Here is a 16,970-nt window from a genome sequence, read left to right as displayed (position 1 = left end):
TTGGCTGTAGTCTATTACTGAATCTCAAACTTAACTCTGCTCCCTCTGTTATCAGTGAATAATTACATGCAAAATGAAGTATTTTTAGGAGCTCTCCATATTGTAACTTGGCCTGTGCATCTTGAAGTGTTAGTAAATTTTTTGAGGACTGTCCCAGACATACGTTCTCTGCTGCTGCCAAGTCTTGTGTGTAATAAAAGTAACACATAATTGAGCAACTGTTGTCAGGCAGTATCTGAAGTCCTGTCCATTCAAAAATACTCAGATAAATTTGTATGGAATTGCTGTTGTTTTTTATCCTGAGCAGTTTTAGTAGAATCTATCTTTGTCTTGGAATCAAAGCAAGTAGCATATATGAGAGTAGTGTCTTTTGTATGGTGGTGGGGTTTTTTTCCCCTTTCCTGAGCATGTCCATTTTTCTTCTTTTTCCATAGGCAGTGTTTTGTGTCCTGAAGATCTTTTTGCTGTGATATGTTATTCAAGGCTGAGATAGACCTATATTTTCAGAGGTGTTGATTTGCACGAGTCTTTCGATGATAGGTAGATCTCTGATATGCAACAGTTGAGGCTGTGGCCCAAAAAGGTTCTAAGCAGTGTTATTGATACAATCCATGCTTGCTTGTCATAGCACAAGAACTTTCAGAGGAAGATTTAAATGTGTTTTTATTAATTCATTATTTGTGTCATTAAGTTGTAAGGCTGCTGTGTTTGTTAGTGAACTTACCTGTGCATAAATACATGAAACTGATAATGGATGGGACTCGGATATTAAATTTTGGGTGCAGATCAGCTCAGTGGGAGACTTGAACAACTTCAGTATGGTGGAACTGAATAATGGAGGTTAATATATGTTATATATAGGTTAATATATGTGGAAAATTGAATAATAACTTTTTTTAACCACTTACTAAATAGGAAAAAAGTCTTTTGGGGGCACTGCAACCATTTCTGAGTAACACGTATGAAGAGGTTCTGGCTCAACTTTCTCCCTAGACATGTTTGTGGGCTCAAGCCACATGTTATGAGAGTCTTCTGCTCCATGAAAAGCTCTTTGAACTTGAAGGCCAGGGTTAGCTATTTAGCAATGTAGTCTTTATTTTTAGCTTTTGTCCAAACAACTTCACTAAACAGCAACACATAATGAGTGTTTGAAATACACAGTATTCGCTATTAGTTCATGGTGGTGTTGATCACTGGTGCTCTTACACTTAAATTTGGGAAATTTCTATGACAGATTCTGCTTTATTCTTTTTCCTCAGCTAACTATTCAGGATTCACTGTTTCACTGTTTTATTCCTTCTGGTTTTATGAGGGGGAACTAAACTATTTAGCTGTCAAGATTATTGTCTGGAAAGGCAACTAAATATTGCAGTTGCATTATCGCAGGCTTTTAGCTCTCCGTGTGTGTTCCTTTAATAATAAATAGAAGCGTGTGAGTAGGTGGTCTAATTTGTCACAGTAGGAGAGTAAACAAGCATTAACTCTATGCATTACGAAGGAATGTATCAATAATATTATATATAATGATTAGGTTAATTTACTTATATTAACAAATATATGGCAGAATGAAGGAAGAACCAATTCTTCTTAATACTACAAGAATCCAGAGTGATTCAGTTGTAGCAGACCTGAACTTATTTCTACCAAAACAGTTTTTCTTCATATTTCTCGTAAGGCTTTTTGTTAGAAATAACAATTTAACCTATTTCAGTGAAGTCTGGGCTCTTACGCCTTGGACCACCGACTGCTATGATGTAAACCTTAGTGTGTTCATTCAATTTGTACAAAGAACCTGAGTCTTGTGAACTTCCCATGTTATTTTACGTTGTGTAACTTCCATATTAGTAGAGAATGCAGCTTAATTGTCAGTAGGCATAATGCTGAAAAGCATAACGTCACCCAATGAAGTATTATTCTGGAGCTAATAGTTCCCTTCACCCATTTCAATTGTGCTACTTACTGTAGTTTTTAGTGCTGAGAACCTCTGAGTTTAGCAGCTGCAATGCCTGTATCCACAGATTCCACAGCAAGCTAAAAGCATAAGGCTTTAAGGAAAAACTGTGTCTCATTTTAGTAAGGAGAAAAAAAGCTCTTCATTCTCTCTCTGAATAGCGTAGACTAGAAATTTCTGATAAAATACCCATTTTCAGACTGTGTTTTCTGTAGCATGCAGTCACTTGAGCATCTTTGACGTACGACAGAAACACGTAATTCGTAACAAAGGTCTAGGTGCCACTATTTCTTTGATATAATGGTAGAAATGCTGCTGTATATTGCTCCCTTAAATGGGATAATAAAATGGGTAATTTTCTGGGTGAATTGAAAGCACAAGTAAGGTGAAAACTCATTCAGCCAATACTGAAAATGAGACTTCAACTTTGTTCTTAGAAGTCATAATGGGAGGCAATCACAGGTATACGCCACAGACATACGCAATTGGCACTCTAATGCAGTCTGTGACACAGGGGAATTTAATATCAATAACCCTCAGGAAACAACCAGAGAGTGATAAATTGGTGTAAAAGAGCAACTGAAGTTGAAGTCACAGTAGAGGTGGAAAGAAAATAGAGAAATAGCCTGTACCTTTGCTATTCAGATGATAGAAGGAGTATCGGGAAGAATGGCTGGTAGACTGTACTCAATAGCAGTAGCCAGTAGATTTACCTCAGCAAGAAGGAAAGCTCAGCTTCATTTGTGAATGTTTGAAAAAATTTCTTTTTATTCCCCGCCCCCTCTTCCCCTCCTTGTCTGTCATGGTACTGTATTTTATGAACTAGAAAGACTCAGCATTTCTACAATGGCTTAAACATACTGGTTAGCTAATAATTCCAATACACTTATGATAAATGCACTTCTTAAATCATAAGCACCCCCCCTAATGATATGATCCTACACTGAAAGATCTCAAAAATAAGTATGTAATAGCATTTTAAAGTTCAAAAATGTAGTAACCATTCTGGATGTTAGTTAATGGAAGTATAATTATATGTATACCTAAAATTCTTGAACTATCTTATCCTCCCATGAGTTGTATATGCTCATAGATAAAAAGAGGAGAAAGCATCATCTGCTTTTTTGACTTGGGGTTGTTCAGTCACTAGCAAAGTTCACGCTATTAGAAGATTATCTTTGCTTTACTGAGTTTGATTTGTATCCAAAGATGTTTTTGTTACCTAAAGTATTTCAAGGGCTTCAGTGAACTCCGGTTCCGGATGTTCAAATGTTCACTTCTGCCAGTTTAGTGTTCTGATTTCAGTTAGAACAAATGATAAAATGTGATTTAAAATGTATACTGCAGATGTTATGTAGCTTCATCTGTAATGCAGGTGGATGTTATACCAGCCTAGAGGAAATAGAACTGGATGCTGATAAGTAGATGCACAAAAAAGGACATAAAGATCATAGCTCAGATTGTTTAACCTTGAGATGCTGCTAGACGGCATAAATTCTGCCTCGGAGTGTGATCTTACGTCCCTCTTATGGTTTGGCCTCTACTTAGTAACCTGCTGAAGGCTGCTTGTGGATTTGGGTGTAGCTCTGGTGGTTGTTGCTTGTGACTTATGTCAGAAGTTCAAGGTTTACTGTGGTGTGTATGAAAGCGTGTGGAAACACTACTGCTCTGCTCATCCACTTCTCCCTCACACTAACTGAATGGTCACACCAGACATCCTTGTAACTTCGAAGTCTTTGCAACACAAAGCTCATCTTCCTTGTCTGTTTCTGGCCATTCTAGGGATTCAGTTGATCTTGGTAATGCTAATTGTGAAAAAGAACAAATCGCCCCTTCTTGAACTTTCTTTCCAAACCATACTTTACTACCTGGAGTATTAATGTATTTCTGATTTATTTTATTTCTTCCCACATGCCAAATCAAGAAATTGCTGGAACTGATAGGGAGCAGCTTCACAAAGTATTCATTCACTGACAGCCATGCAGATGACACTATATAGAGGAAAAAGGATGTGCAAAAAAGTATGCATCAGTTTAATCAGGTGAATTTCAAAACTGATTTCGCAAACAAACACCGATTTCAAATTTAGCCTTCTGAGATACCTTAACATTTTCCACCTTAAATGCATCTTTAATGGCAGGTTTTCCCTGTCCAATCTAGTTGCAATCCAGAATAGGTACGGCTTGCCAGGTTGACCTGAGGCATCTCAGTTGTCACGTCTGTCCGCTTCTGAAAAGTGTTTATTCTTGATATGACAAAGAAATGTCCTTTTAAGCTGTGGCAATTTCATCTTGGTATATAATTTTTGTAAAGAGAATCTAGACAAACTTGTCATGCAAGATAAAAAGACAGGTAATCTCAACAGGCAAATCCATTTAGCTGAAGTGTGAAAAGTCATCTTTTTTTTTTTTTTTTTAAACACATGAAGAGAGCTCAGTTTTACAGCTTTTAACTAGTTGATTCTATCACCTTTGCTTCCAAGTTGGCAATACAGAAAACTTCTGAAAGCTATTAAAATTCATTTCTTTAGGAAAAAAAAAAAACAACCCAGGAATATTTTTTTCTTCCTCTAGCTTGGGAGAAGGAAAAGGAGAATAATCTTCATTGATGGGAGTAAATAGCTAGACATCTTCAGCTGTGGGATCACAGCTATCTGCATGCAGCCATCACAGTGGCATTTCAGTACTCACTATAGGTCTAGTTTGAAAGGCAGAAGAGCTAATGCAATGAAAGTTATTCCTGTACATGGCCCATCCACAGCTGTAGTCTGTGTGTGATTTATGCGAGTAGCAACCTCCTTTCTGTTTTTCCTAATGAGCAGAGATTAAGGATGTATGGAAATAGGAATGAGAGAGTGTCTCAATTAGATCAGGGTGGGCCTCTCAGCCTTTGTATGTGAATATATAGGCATTTTTTCTATTTTTGTTTAAAGTCTTTTTCAAGATGCTACTTTAAATACTGTCCATGTTTGTCCAAGTATGCCACACGTGTATCCTTTTATAAATAGAAGCCATCTCTGCAAAATTGTTCAAACGCCATGGGAACTCAATTGGTTTGTTAGTAATGTAAACTAAAGGATACTACTGTTCAAAACACACATCAAACTTGAATTGCAACAGCTACATGTGGTGACCTTTGAGGTCTGATCTTTGAGGTTCATTACCTGGGACAGTTGTTAATTATACACTTATATTTTTGTGTAAACAACTATGTTACTAGGTGCTTCCGAGTTGAAATCAGTTGTAGGAGCCTGTGGCGTAGGGATCTATGTAAGACTGTGAAATATCACCTGGAGCCAGCTTTCTGTTCTTACCTTGTGTGTAAGCTAGAAGGAATCTTTTCAAGGCCTGCAAAAGGGATACCATGAGTTTTGTTTAGCTTGCATTGGAAGATGTCTGGAATACAGTAATAAGGTGATATAAGCCAATTTAGGGCATGAAATAGAGGCATACTGGAGTGGGGAGAAGTATCTTAAAAGCTGAATCAGTGCTATACTTGTGTAACCAGTGCAAAAGTGGAACATTGATTTACTGTCCTTTGAGCCAGACTCAAGACTTTCCTCACTAATCCAAAAGAAATGTTCAATTTGGGTGCACTGTTACAGAGCTACTATTAGTTGATCATTTGTCAGTGGGAGCTGCTAATGAAATAATTGAAAGAAAGAAGCATGGGGGTTGAAACAATAACACTGCAGGTTTTACTGGAAATTCTGTATTATTCTTTTGCAAAGAATACCATAGACTGGAAAACCATAGTTAGCCTAGAGCCTATTTTACCATAGGAGAGGTAGTTTTGGGGATCCTTGCTTGGTGATTGCAATAATTAATTCAAATGAGTATACCACAGCATAGTGTATACTACATAAATCTTCAGCCAGTAATCTGTATCCAGAAAGAGGATTTAATTAGTCACCGATTGTTCTTCTGCAATTACTAATGCAATTTAGCTAGACTTGCTTCAAAGCTGTCCGAAGTGCCGAAAATTCTGAGCTCTAAACTTATTACGCAGACATTAGTGGGTACTTGACTCTGTTTTTCTCGGGATGAATATTATGGAATAAACTGTACAGTAAACCATACTTAGATATTGCAGTGGTTACCATGGTTTTCTGTTTGTGAAAGTGTAAACACAGAATTTGTGGACTTTAAATGTGAAATCCTTATGAAATATCTGTACTCTACTGCTGTGCGTTGAGGTCATCCAGTAACAAAGGACAGTGGAGCCAGGTGCAGGAAAAAACCCTCTTGAATTTTAGACCTAAACACCAAAGCAGCTGTTTCCAGTGTACATGTGCACCATTTTGTTATGTATTTTAATACTATGTGAAGTCACATAATTAGGAAATGTTGCCCTTTGTGCAAGAGGACAAGCTCTATGGAGCAAGGCGGGCAGTATGAAGATGGGAACGCATGAAATTCAGATATTTGTCAAGCCACATATGAAATGATGTAACTATTTTTTGATAAAGGGAGGCGTTCATAGAGGCTGACTACTCAGTAATTCCCATGGAAATAAAGTTTGTATGTGCCACTTTGAAATAACTACTCTACAGAAAACCCCTGTATGCACTCAGACTAAACTAATTGCAGAATATTCTTAAATGAACAAATTACTTTTTAAGTTGGAGCCTAACAAAGCAAACTTGAAACTGCTTAAATATATAAGGGCTTTCATAAATGAAGTCAGACAAAGCCTTACTCTCCCAGGATTCTTAAAACTAAATTGGCATTTACATTAGCTCTCTTTGATGTCTTCAGGGAAATAATCCAATGTAATATCTATATCCACACAATTTAAGTATGGTGCTGGGAATAAGGAAAGCTTGGAGATTTCTATAAACAAGCATAATTTTAATTTAAACTTGGGTCAATCACAGAAATGTTTCAAAATGGAAAGGTTCAGCTTAAAACTTTTCTGCCTACTCTCATCCCAGTCAGCTGGGAGAGGCAGGTATTTTCTTACGGAAAAACACTTCCTCTCCCCCTTTTCAGCCAGTTCAGTTACAAAAGTTATTTGGGATTATTTTCTTTGTGTATAACCTCCTTTTCAATTTTTTCTCCTGAGTGAGATCTCATTTTGCATGTTTAGCTTTCTCTGAAGATTAATGTTTGCCCTAGCAATAAGACTCCCAGATGTGTTATGATCTAATAACACTAAGCACCAGTGGTTAACCCTTCTCTGCTGTCAGCAGCTTGCTGAACCACCTCCCATGTTTTACCAAAATCCAGCATTTGATTATGTAGTTTCTCGGCTCCAAGCGGCAGGAGCCGTTAGTTGTGTAGGTGGGCATGCTGTCCCTCCATGGGGTTTGTGTCCGACATTAGACTAGGGAACTGCTGCCCAGAGACTTCTCCCTGGAACTACACTGTTAACTTGGCTTCTCCTTCAATATCCCACGGCACAACGGTGGAACAGGGACTTGGGGATGTCTGTATGATCATCTTCATGTGGTCAAACCTGTGACTTTGACCAGTAACTCTAGGTTCTTTTTTCTTTTTTTTTTTTTTTAATTATCTTTTTATTTCTCCCTTGTATGGTGCGTAAGTCTTGCATCTGTCTTTTCTCCCTGAAGATCTTGCTGCAACCCTTGTCTTGCCACCTGGCCACATGGAAGCAAATTACTTCTCTAATGGGTTGCTCCTTGAATGTTGATTGAGGTTTGTGTTTCACGCTGGCAATCTAGGTTCATTTTTAGGGGTTAACCAGACATTGGTTTTGTCTGTCTTTGTGCTTTACATCTGTGGCTCACGAAGGTCCCTAGGATGGGTTGGAATTTGGCCTGGCAGGACTCATTTTCTTTGGGTATTTCTTACGTGGCATGTAGCCCTGATGTTGCCTTGGTTAAAAATTATTAGCAAGACCAAAAAGCATGAACTCTTTCCTGTATATGTGCATTTCTGGTTAAAGAATATTGTCTACTTTCTTAACTGATATCTAGGTGACAACTGGAATTCCCCATTCTCACAAATTTATTGGAAGAGAAATGTTATTTGGCCCCTACCTCCAAACCAATTCGGTTTCCTGCCCGCCTTCACAACTTCTGCAGCTGGCCTTGAACCAGGTTAAATGCTTAAAACTGTTTGAGAAGTGCTGGTGAAAGCTGCTGCAGCTAGAACTGTAACAGTGAACAGGACATGCGTGCTAACCCTGTGTTAACATAATGTAGTTATATAATGTAGTTAAGTATCCTAATTCACAGGGTCATTACTTCTCATCATATTCTTTAACTCTATTTACACTGGATACTAATTACTCTGCAAAGCAGCAAGTACAAGCTTGTGTAGTAATGCAGCTCTAAAGAGAGATTTCATACTACATGCACTTCAAAATAACATTGTACAAAGCGACAGCCTCTGTCTATAGTTTTTAACTTGATCGGTGCACAAGTAGGCTGGCTTTGCACGTATCGCATTCTATGTAAAATGCTAACAAATCTTTGAGGCAAAAACAGTAAATGCATCAACAAGCACTGGATTTTTTTTCAAATGACTGCGTTTTGATAATTCTGTAGGAAGAGGTATATAAAATGGCTGGTTCCTGATACATGGTATGAGTCAAACTGAAGATATATGAAACCACTCAATCCGATGAGGTAACTTCTAATTCATGTACGGAAGTTGTAGCATCTGCAGCAGCAAGGAGGATTAATATTTGCCACAGAAACTTCAAAGTGCAAAGACAATGCAAGATTAAAATAACAGGACTTGCTGGGTGTGGCCATTAAATCAATGTGATTTTCTTTTTTTATTGTGGAACAAAAGTTCTAGTCCATGTCCAGATGCAGAACTGTATCAGAAAATAAACTGCAAGGACCATCTTGGCTCTTCTTGGCAGAGCTCTGCTGAGAACGTACCCTCATCTCCATTTTGAAAGTTAAATTTTGAAATAAAAGCCTGTCTATATGAGCAATGCTCTCAAGAAGCTGGGGCATAGTGGAGGAGGACAGCAGACACAGTTTTGTTTATAATAGTGAAAGGGTTGGTTCCTTGAAATGGGATGGTTCTGCTTGTGTCATCTTTGTGTATTTTCAGAAATGGCATTTGACAGATCAATTGCAATGATAATAAGATACAAGGCCTTACATTTGACATTGAATGTGGCCCTGCTGCTGCTGATAAACAGTGTTTTCAACAGGTTGGGAAACATCTGCTTTCCTTCTGCAATGCTTGAGCTGAAGAAGATGGGATAGAACATAGCATAGTGATCTTTTGTTTCACATTTGGGCCCTTTCTGGTAGGAAGCTTTGACCATGGTCAGAAGCCTTCATGGGACCCTTCCTGACTTTATGTAGGACGATGTATGATTCCCATTTGGGAGTTGCCCAGGAGACACCATTACTCAGTCAGAGGGCAAGGCTGTGAAAGACACAGACCTGGGAAAATGCTCTAGTGTGTGTATGTGTGTATATGTATTTCAAAGTGATTTTGTGGTTAGGACTGTTATTAGGGCCGCCTAGTGCCTGGGCTCAGGTCTTAATCATGCAAAAATGCTTTCCGTACTCTCTCTGGCAAGTCACTTAATCCTGCATTAAGTGCAAGATTGTATCTGTGGCTGTTTCTTATACTGGTAGTTAGCTGGGGTAAAACTGTGCCACTTCCTCTGTTGATGTTTCTGTCCCTTCTGGTCCCAAGCAGCATAAAGTGTGAATTAGGTCATCAGTGCCATCATCCCTGTTCCTGAAAGAGGGAAACTGAGGCGGAGAGGCACTGTACAACTGGAGTATTTAGGAAGTTTCACACGTATGTGCCAACTCCAGGCTAATGCCCTGTCAGCCCAGGACTCAGTGGAGATCACTCTTTCAGAGAGGGCTTCTGAAGATACAGTTTATTCTAGAGTGTCTTCTCCATCTAATGTGAGTTTGGGCCATCCTCAAATGCAAAGGAGTGTCATGCAGCAAGACTTGTTTTGTTTCATTAAACTTAAATCTGCATGAATGTATGAAGGTGGAGATACATGTACTACAGCTTCATTGTCTGTCTTTAAAAGTTTAATGGTAATGTTGTAGTCTTTAAACTTTCATTTGTATGTCATTCCACAATAGCTAATTACTTTTGCCAAATAATTTTTCTTGCATTGTATTACAAAGGCTAGTGGGATAGAGTTAAACATGGTATCTGTGGTTCAAGAACTGAAAAATTAATGGTTTCTTCTCTGGCCTGCTGTGTTTGATTTATAATTCATATCTGTTAAAATAGAAATGCACTTCTGAGCCTGCTATCATCTCTCCATTTACTATCTAGGTGTTGTTTTTTTTAATTCTTCCCTTGGTGGATATTGGGGGTTTGTGAATTTTGGGCCCTGGAGTGCTCCTGAAGAAGGTGGTTGCCAGACTCACATTTTCTTCACCTATTATTTTCTTCAGGCTCTTTATCCTTTGTCGTATCTGGCCCCAGGACTTGTGTTGACCCCAAACTGCATAGCTGTTGTTGCAGACCGCTGCCATGACCCTTGACTTTTAGCATAACCTGAGTGCGTGGTTTACCCTTTCAGAGGTACTTGACAGTGGAAGTAAATGGAGAAATAGAGGGGTTTTTAAGTGTCATAAGCTACTACTTACGGCCACTGTCCCTCTCAAGGAGAGACATGGGGCTGGACTAAGCACTAACCCCTTTACGCGATAGATCTGCACTTCCAATGTAACTTCTGAGTGGTCTTTACAGCCACTCTGGGCCTTCCTGGGCTATCTGGCTGCCTCTTGTCTGGCTCTTATGCTGGGTTTTTTTCTGTTCTCAGTCTCTCTCTTGACAGGTGACCTCCAGATTGGTCTGGTCAGGTGGATAAGGCTTTTTGCCCAATGCACATATATAGAGTGATCCACTGCTTGTTTACCTTCTTCTGAAACGCCAGAGTAGAGAAAAGGGATTCAGGGTTACAAGGTACAATTCAGAATCTAATCCCATCTGTTGAGCTGGGGTAGCTTTTATGGGGTGATGCAACAATTTTTGTGTATGGAAACTGTACGTGCTCTCAGTGGGTCACTGTCTTTATTGTGACTCACACACATTTGGTATCCTCTCCAAAGAGGCTGACTTCCCCACTAAGAAGTCTGTATTTTTAGTCTGAATTTACTTGATCCAGAAAAGTAAGCACAGCTAGGTCTGGTCAACCAGGAAAGAGATGTCTAGCAATTTGCCAGTTACATTGTCACCTTCTGAACACTAGAGCCCTGTTTAGTGGAGTAATGTGTTGGATCCTGTTTTTTTGTGATTAATATGCTTTATGCTTTTGTTTGTATCTTTCAGAGTGGGGTTATTTATTTTTGTTGCTTCAACTGCTTTGGAAATAAGGAAAAGCTATTTTGAGTGTAATATCCACTTGGCATTGAAAAAGTGTCTTTTCTTGCCAGTTTTCTTCTTGGTTTCCCTAGAAATACTTTTCTGTTGGGCTGCTTCTGCCATTGTGTATGTTGTGATATGTCTCCAAAACAGCGTACTATGCATGCATGATGGGTGAATGCCTGCATGTCTGATGAGGGATTGATTCCCTTGGGCATGCAAGTCCTGCCAACTCTTTAGTTAGAAAACTTATGGTTTTAATATACATTCTGTCTCTTAGTCCCAGTTTGGCCTGTACTTTGGAAGATGTTTCTTTGGAGCAAGCAATGATGTACTGTGGTTTTTGTTGTTTTGTTGGGGGGGGGGGGGGTTAAATAAAAAAAGAGTTTACACTTATATCCAGATAATTAATTAAACAGTCTGCATCTAATTCAGACTTCTCCCCTTAGTTCCCTTCTCACCCTTTCTTACCATGCCTGCTGTATAAGAATTACACAGATAGGTTGAAGCCCATTTTAAACTAGAACCTGATTCTGATCTCCTGACACGCTGATTAAAATTTCACTGCAAAGTGATTATTCCTAGATATGCAAGTGACTGCATGCTTGGTTTAAATCCCTTGGAGTGCTGTTGGTCCCCCTGGCTGATTGTGTTAATTGAGCTGCCTCTATCATCCTGCATGTCCTGGGCCTTATCCTTTTGAAAGAGGACTGTCTGCTGCTCAAGGACAAGATCCTGTTCCATAACTTAGAAGGGATGAGCTTTTCAACAGCAAAAAGAATAACATTTTTCAGCTTCCTCTTGGAATTGACTGAATCATTTTGGTTAAAGCCTTGAAGTGGGTCAAATATTTTGCTTGAAGGGGAGAGCTAGCAGAAAGACTGCAGTCTAACAGTTAATTTGGCAAAGTGATTTAGGATGGAAAGTATCAACCAGCATTGCTATAATACCTGTGCACTTTCAGTGCCATCAACAGGTATTTGAACACACTCCCATCAACTTTTCCAGTGGCTGCTAGTCTTTAGAAGCTTCTCTTCACTCAGTTTTCAAGCTGGACTTTCTAATTTTCAAGAAGTACTGAGCCTACCCTCTGAAAGTCAGTCGTCTTAAATCTGCTTCTTCCATAGGGTGACAGTCTTAAAAAAGGTCTTGTTTGTTCTTTGTTTTGAGTTCAGAAAACAGTGATTCAAACCAAATTCAGACAATTAACCAGTCTGCTCTCATTTAATTGGTAAGAGACAAGATGGAAAAACAGGAGCATGTAAGATACTGCTATTGTGAATTAATCTTGCAATAGGCAAGTATTTCTTTAATTTTCCTCCCATCTTAATGTTTAGACAAAGGAAATATATCTAAGGAAGAAGTTGCAGCGTGGTAAGGGATGTTCCTATTTCCCATGGCAGTAACACAAAAGGGATTTTATTTTTTTTCTCCATGAATATAAAAACACTTGACTATCACTGCACTGACTTTACCTGTGATATTTTGAAGGTTGTTGGAGGTAAGGTATATTAAGGAGACCTACACTAATTCACTGCTGATTTTTACTCTGTGCTGTAGTAGTCTTGTCTGGGTCCATGTTCAGAAAGCAGAAACCTGTCAAAAGTTAATAGATCTACACTGAATTTCCAAATTATTAGTCGTATTCTACATGCAGATTAGCTTTATTTTTGTGCTCCATTTTTGGATAAGCCTTAAAGGAAGATTCAGGCACAATAAACCAGACTTGTTTAGTGGCAGTTCAGTATCACTTCACTTGCCATGTATGATCACCCTATCAAGAACTGCATCCTGCTGCGATGACAGTTTGCTGGAAACCCTCCACAGATTCATTGGAAATTGGCTGAGTCCCAGCTCCAGAAATTAGTGGTCAGAAGAGACTGTAGGGCACAAGTCTATCCAATTTGTAGTGTTGATTTGATTCTTTTTTTAATTAACACTTTAAAAAGTGTGTCAGCAGAGTGTCAAAAAGACAAGAAATGATCAGCTAAAACATTTTATTGCAGCATATGATGCTGTTCCATATTATCATGGGAACATGGCACTTAGATACAGCAGTATTTTTTTCTCTTACTTTTGTTCATTTTATGGTCAACAGCAATTTTAAATACTCTAAATAGTCTTCAAAACAAAGTCTGGGATTTTGCAGTTTTTTCTTTTTCTTTTTTTTTTCTCCAATCCTTATCTCTTTTTCCCTGAATTCCTTTAAAGTCCAGTATCTTAATGAATTTAAAGCCAACAAGTGGAATTTTTTTCCCCCTTTTAAGAAAAATGTTTTTCTGTAAGACTGCTTTCTGTGTGGTATCTCTAGCTGAAAGAGGTGATTGGCAGCAATTATATAAGGAAGTACAATAGTCCATAGTCCTTTGTAGATCCTGTGAGTACAGTCAGGATTAATAAAATCTGGCTGGCTGATTTTTGGTGAAATCATCTTTCCCTTTTTTTTTTAAAGCATAAATTATTTTTTTTTTTTAACTGCTGCTTCCTCAGTGCTTTGTGTGAGACTTGTCACTACTCCATCCACTCCTTCAGTATTGCATAGCAAGGATAGTGAATGTCAGGATGAAAGCTTGAAAGATCAGAGCTAGTGATGACAGCAGTTCTAAATGCACCCTTGCTTATGTTTCATGTTGTAACCTTTCCTATAGAGTTGCTAGTTTATGGCCTCAGATTTTGGAAATATTCTGTACAGGTAGATTGTGCCAGGTGCTGGAGGCATCAATGTAAAGCAGGCTTGCTGTGTTAGGACTTCATTCTGCTTACAGCTCTGCTTAGAGCAGGCTGGGTGAATTCCGGTTTAAGATTCTCCCTTTACGCTACTGGGGTGACGTCGCTTGGCTACCAGGTGCCCACCAGCCACTCTCGTACTCCTCCCCCTCAACAGGGGCAGAGAAAATAAGATGAAGCAGCTTGTGGGTTGAGATAAAGACAGGGAGATCACTTTTCAATTATCATCATGGACAAAACCGACTCAACTTGGGGAAAGTGAATTTATTGCCAATTAAAACAGATTTGGATGGTGAGAAACAAAGAAAAAACTTAAACACCTTCCCTCCATTCCCCCTTTTTTTGAAACCTCAGCTTCATTCCTTTATTCCCAACTCATCTACCTCTTTCTGTCCCCATGCACAGCACAGATGGGATGGGGAACAGGGAGTTGTGGTCAGTCCGTAACAGTTCCTCCCTGTCACTCCTTCCTCCTCACACGTTTGCTCCAGCGTGGGCTCTCCGTGGGCTGCAGTTCCTGTCAGGAGACCTGCTCTGTGTGGGGTCCTCCCCACTGGCCGCAGTTCCTTCAGGAAATACCACCTGCTCTGGCATGGGGTCCTCCACAGGCTGCAGTGTGGCTATCTGCTCCAGCATAGCCCTCTCCACAGGCTTCAGGGAAATATCTGCTCCATGGTGGCTGCAGGGGAATCTCTGCTCTGGCACCTGCAGCACACTCTCCCCCTGCTCTGACCTGGGTGCTCACAGGGCTGTTTCTCACACTTTTTTCCTCACTCTGTGCAGGTTTTTCTCTTACTTAAACATGTTTTCCCAGAGGCGCCATCAGCCTCGCTGAGGGGCTCAGTTGTGCCCTGCGGTGGGGCAGCTGGAACTGGCTGTATCTGGTGTGGGCAGCCCCGGCCTCTCCTCACAGAAGCCCCTGCAGTCCTGCTGCCAGCACCTGGGCATGTAAAACCAACCCTCCCCCTGAAATAAAAATTTCTATGTAGATGTTCCAGCACTTCTACATTTGTGTGAATTTTTACACGCAGGAGAAGGAGACTGTGACAAAGCAGTGGCAGTGACAACAACAAAAAAAGCCCTTTTAACCTTAATCATCCCCAGCTGCACCACCAAGGTCAGTCAAACAAGTTGAGAGGAAAATGGGGTTTGTTAATTTTTTCTGCATAGGAACTACTTGGTTTTTAGTAGCTCTTAACAAACACTCTTCAGGAAAATTATCTAATGTGAGAGTGCAGCAATGGCTCACTCTGATTTATTAAATTCCTCAGAATTTCCATTGTGATTCTATGAGTCATGTTGATGTGGCTTCTTCAGATGTGACTCAGGTATCTTCCATTTGCATTGGCTTCCTTAATAGCTTCTCTGTCATGGTTTGGGGGTTGTTGGAGTCCGAGCTGGAAGTTTCATTCAAGCGCAAGACACAAATGTACATCAGTTCTCGTGCGTCTGCAAGCTGCTGGTGAAGACGAGCTCGCCGGCCATAGGGCTGCCACTGTGCCAGCTGTAAACTGTCCCTCCCGTAAGGACTGCCTGCAGGTATTACCACTTAACCTCAAAAGTCAACTGCCTTAATTCTGACTGGCTGTTTACAAGCCTTGTCACTCTTGTTAACCTCATAGAAAACTTGATGTTTTCTTTTGGTTTTAATGCTTGTTGAATGCTGGGGTTTGGTTACAGGACTGGGATTTTTAGAACAAACTTCCTAGAGAATATCTACCTCTCCTGGGGGCAAGAAAAGGTTTAAAGATGTGGAGATTACATACACTAGCATCCATGTAGTAGAGGGACAAAATCTGAGACATTTACCACAGTTTTCCAGGGATAAGTTTAGGTAACTTTGGCAGCTGTACCCTGTTACTGGAGAGGAGAATACACAGGGAGGGACAAGGAGGAATAATAACCTTCTGTCAATGCCAGTAAAAGTGACTGGGTCAAAAGCTCTGTGAAAAATGGAGTTTCCAGAGCAGAAATACTAAATCTTCAACCTAGTTCACAGTTTTTTCTTTTCCTACCCTGAAGCACTCCATTATAATTGCCTTTGCTCATACTACACCTGTCAAGAGATGACACTGTTACACATTAAACTCGGTAGGTGTGACAGCAATGTGTTTCGCCCTGCCAGGATGGAGGTGGCATGTGTCCATCTTCTAGTGCTTGCCCTGGTCTGCTAGTTTTTTTTCCCTAATCTAGAGATAATGCCAAACAGTAGTATTTTAACTGTTTCCCCTTTGGCTAATCTTCCTGGTAATGTAGTTGCAAATGATTTCTGTGTTCGTTGTACAGATGTAGGAGCATGTCTTCTTGGCACTGTTTTTGCCTGATGCCAAGACATCTGGTGGGACTGCCCGGAGCCATCTGATCTGGATGCCCTGGGCATGGTTAGGTATGGGTAGACAAATTTGGCTTTAAAACCTGTCGTATGCATGTAGGCACAGGCTGAATGTTCACTGCGAACAGCTGATCCTTGCTTGTGGTGAGCTCACTGTGATATCAAGAAAGACCAAGCACTGGACAGAGAAAGGAGTTGCCAGGCTTGTTCTGAGCATCTGTTCAGTGATAAATATTCAGCTGTTTTTCAGTGCCGAAGGTATGCAGAAGTAAGTAGATATTACCTATAGCTCCTAAGCCCCAGAGAGTTTACCTTCACTCACTAGCACGTTTTTTAACCGCACTAGTGTCTATAGCCAGATTCACCTTGTGTGCATAAATACCTGTTGAAAATACCTACTTCTTCACAAACACTGTGAAGTACGCTATCATTCAGGAAACTACAGGAAGTCTATTATGACGTTCTATATTTTTTGGTACAATTTTACTGTTTTTAGCCTGACTTCCTAAAGAAATGAGACTTTACTATGTTTGTTCGTCTGTCCATTCCTTCCATTCTGAACTTTTAGATCCATTACCCATTTTTAGCAAGTTCAATAAAGGCACTGAAACCTTTAAGATGATAAAAGAAATTTGGTGCCTGAGCATGGCAAAGAAACCATGAATTATTGCTCTGTGGAGGGAAT

The 16,970-nt window shown here is 39.8% G+C and overlaps 1 protein-coding gene across 3 annotated transcripts in view; it reads left to right on the top strand.

The window, feature by feature from the left end:
* The window catches only part of ZDHHC8 (zDHHC palmitoyltransferase 8), a 119,231-nt gene that overhangs the window by 1,938 nt on the left and 100,323 nt on the right, over positions 1–16,970 (top strand). Inside the window, exons 1-2 of one of the 3 annotated variants that reach the window (XM_075770250.1) lie at positions 14,984–15,070; positions 15,314–15,492. The exons of the other annotated variants lie outside the window; for them this stretch is intronic. The gene's annotated coding sequence lies outside the window, so the exon portion shown is untranslated. Of the gene's footprint in view, positions 1–14,983; positions 15,071–15,313; positions 15,493–16,970 lie in introns of those variants that run through there. 3 annotated transcript variants of the gene reach the window in all.

The sequence above is a fragment of the Balearica regulorum genome, chromosome 17 (genome assembly GCF_011004875.1).
Source record: "Balearica regulorum gibbericeps isolate bBalReg1 chromosome 17, bBalReg1.pri, whole genome shotgun sequence".
Classification (NCBI taxonomy): domain Eukaryota; kingdom Metazoa; phylum Chordata; class Aves; order Gruiformes; family Gruidae; genus Balearica; species Balearica regulorum.
Note: the sequence above shows the minus strand (reverse complement) of the source record. Positions and strands in the feature narration are given on the sequence as shown.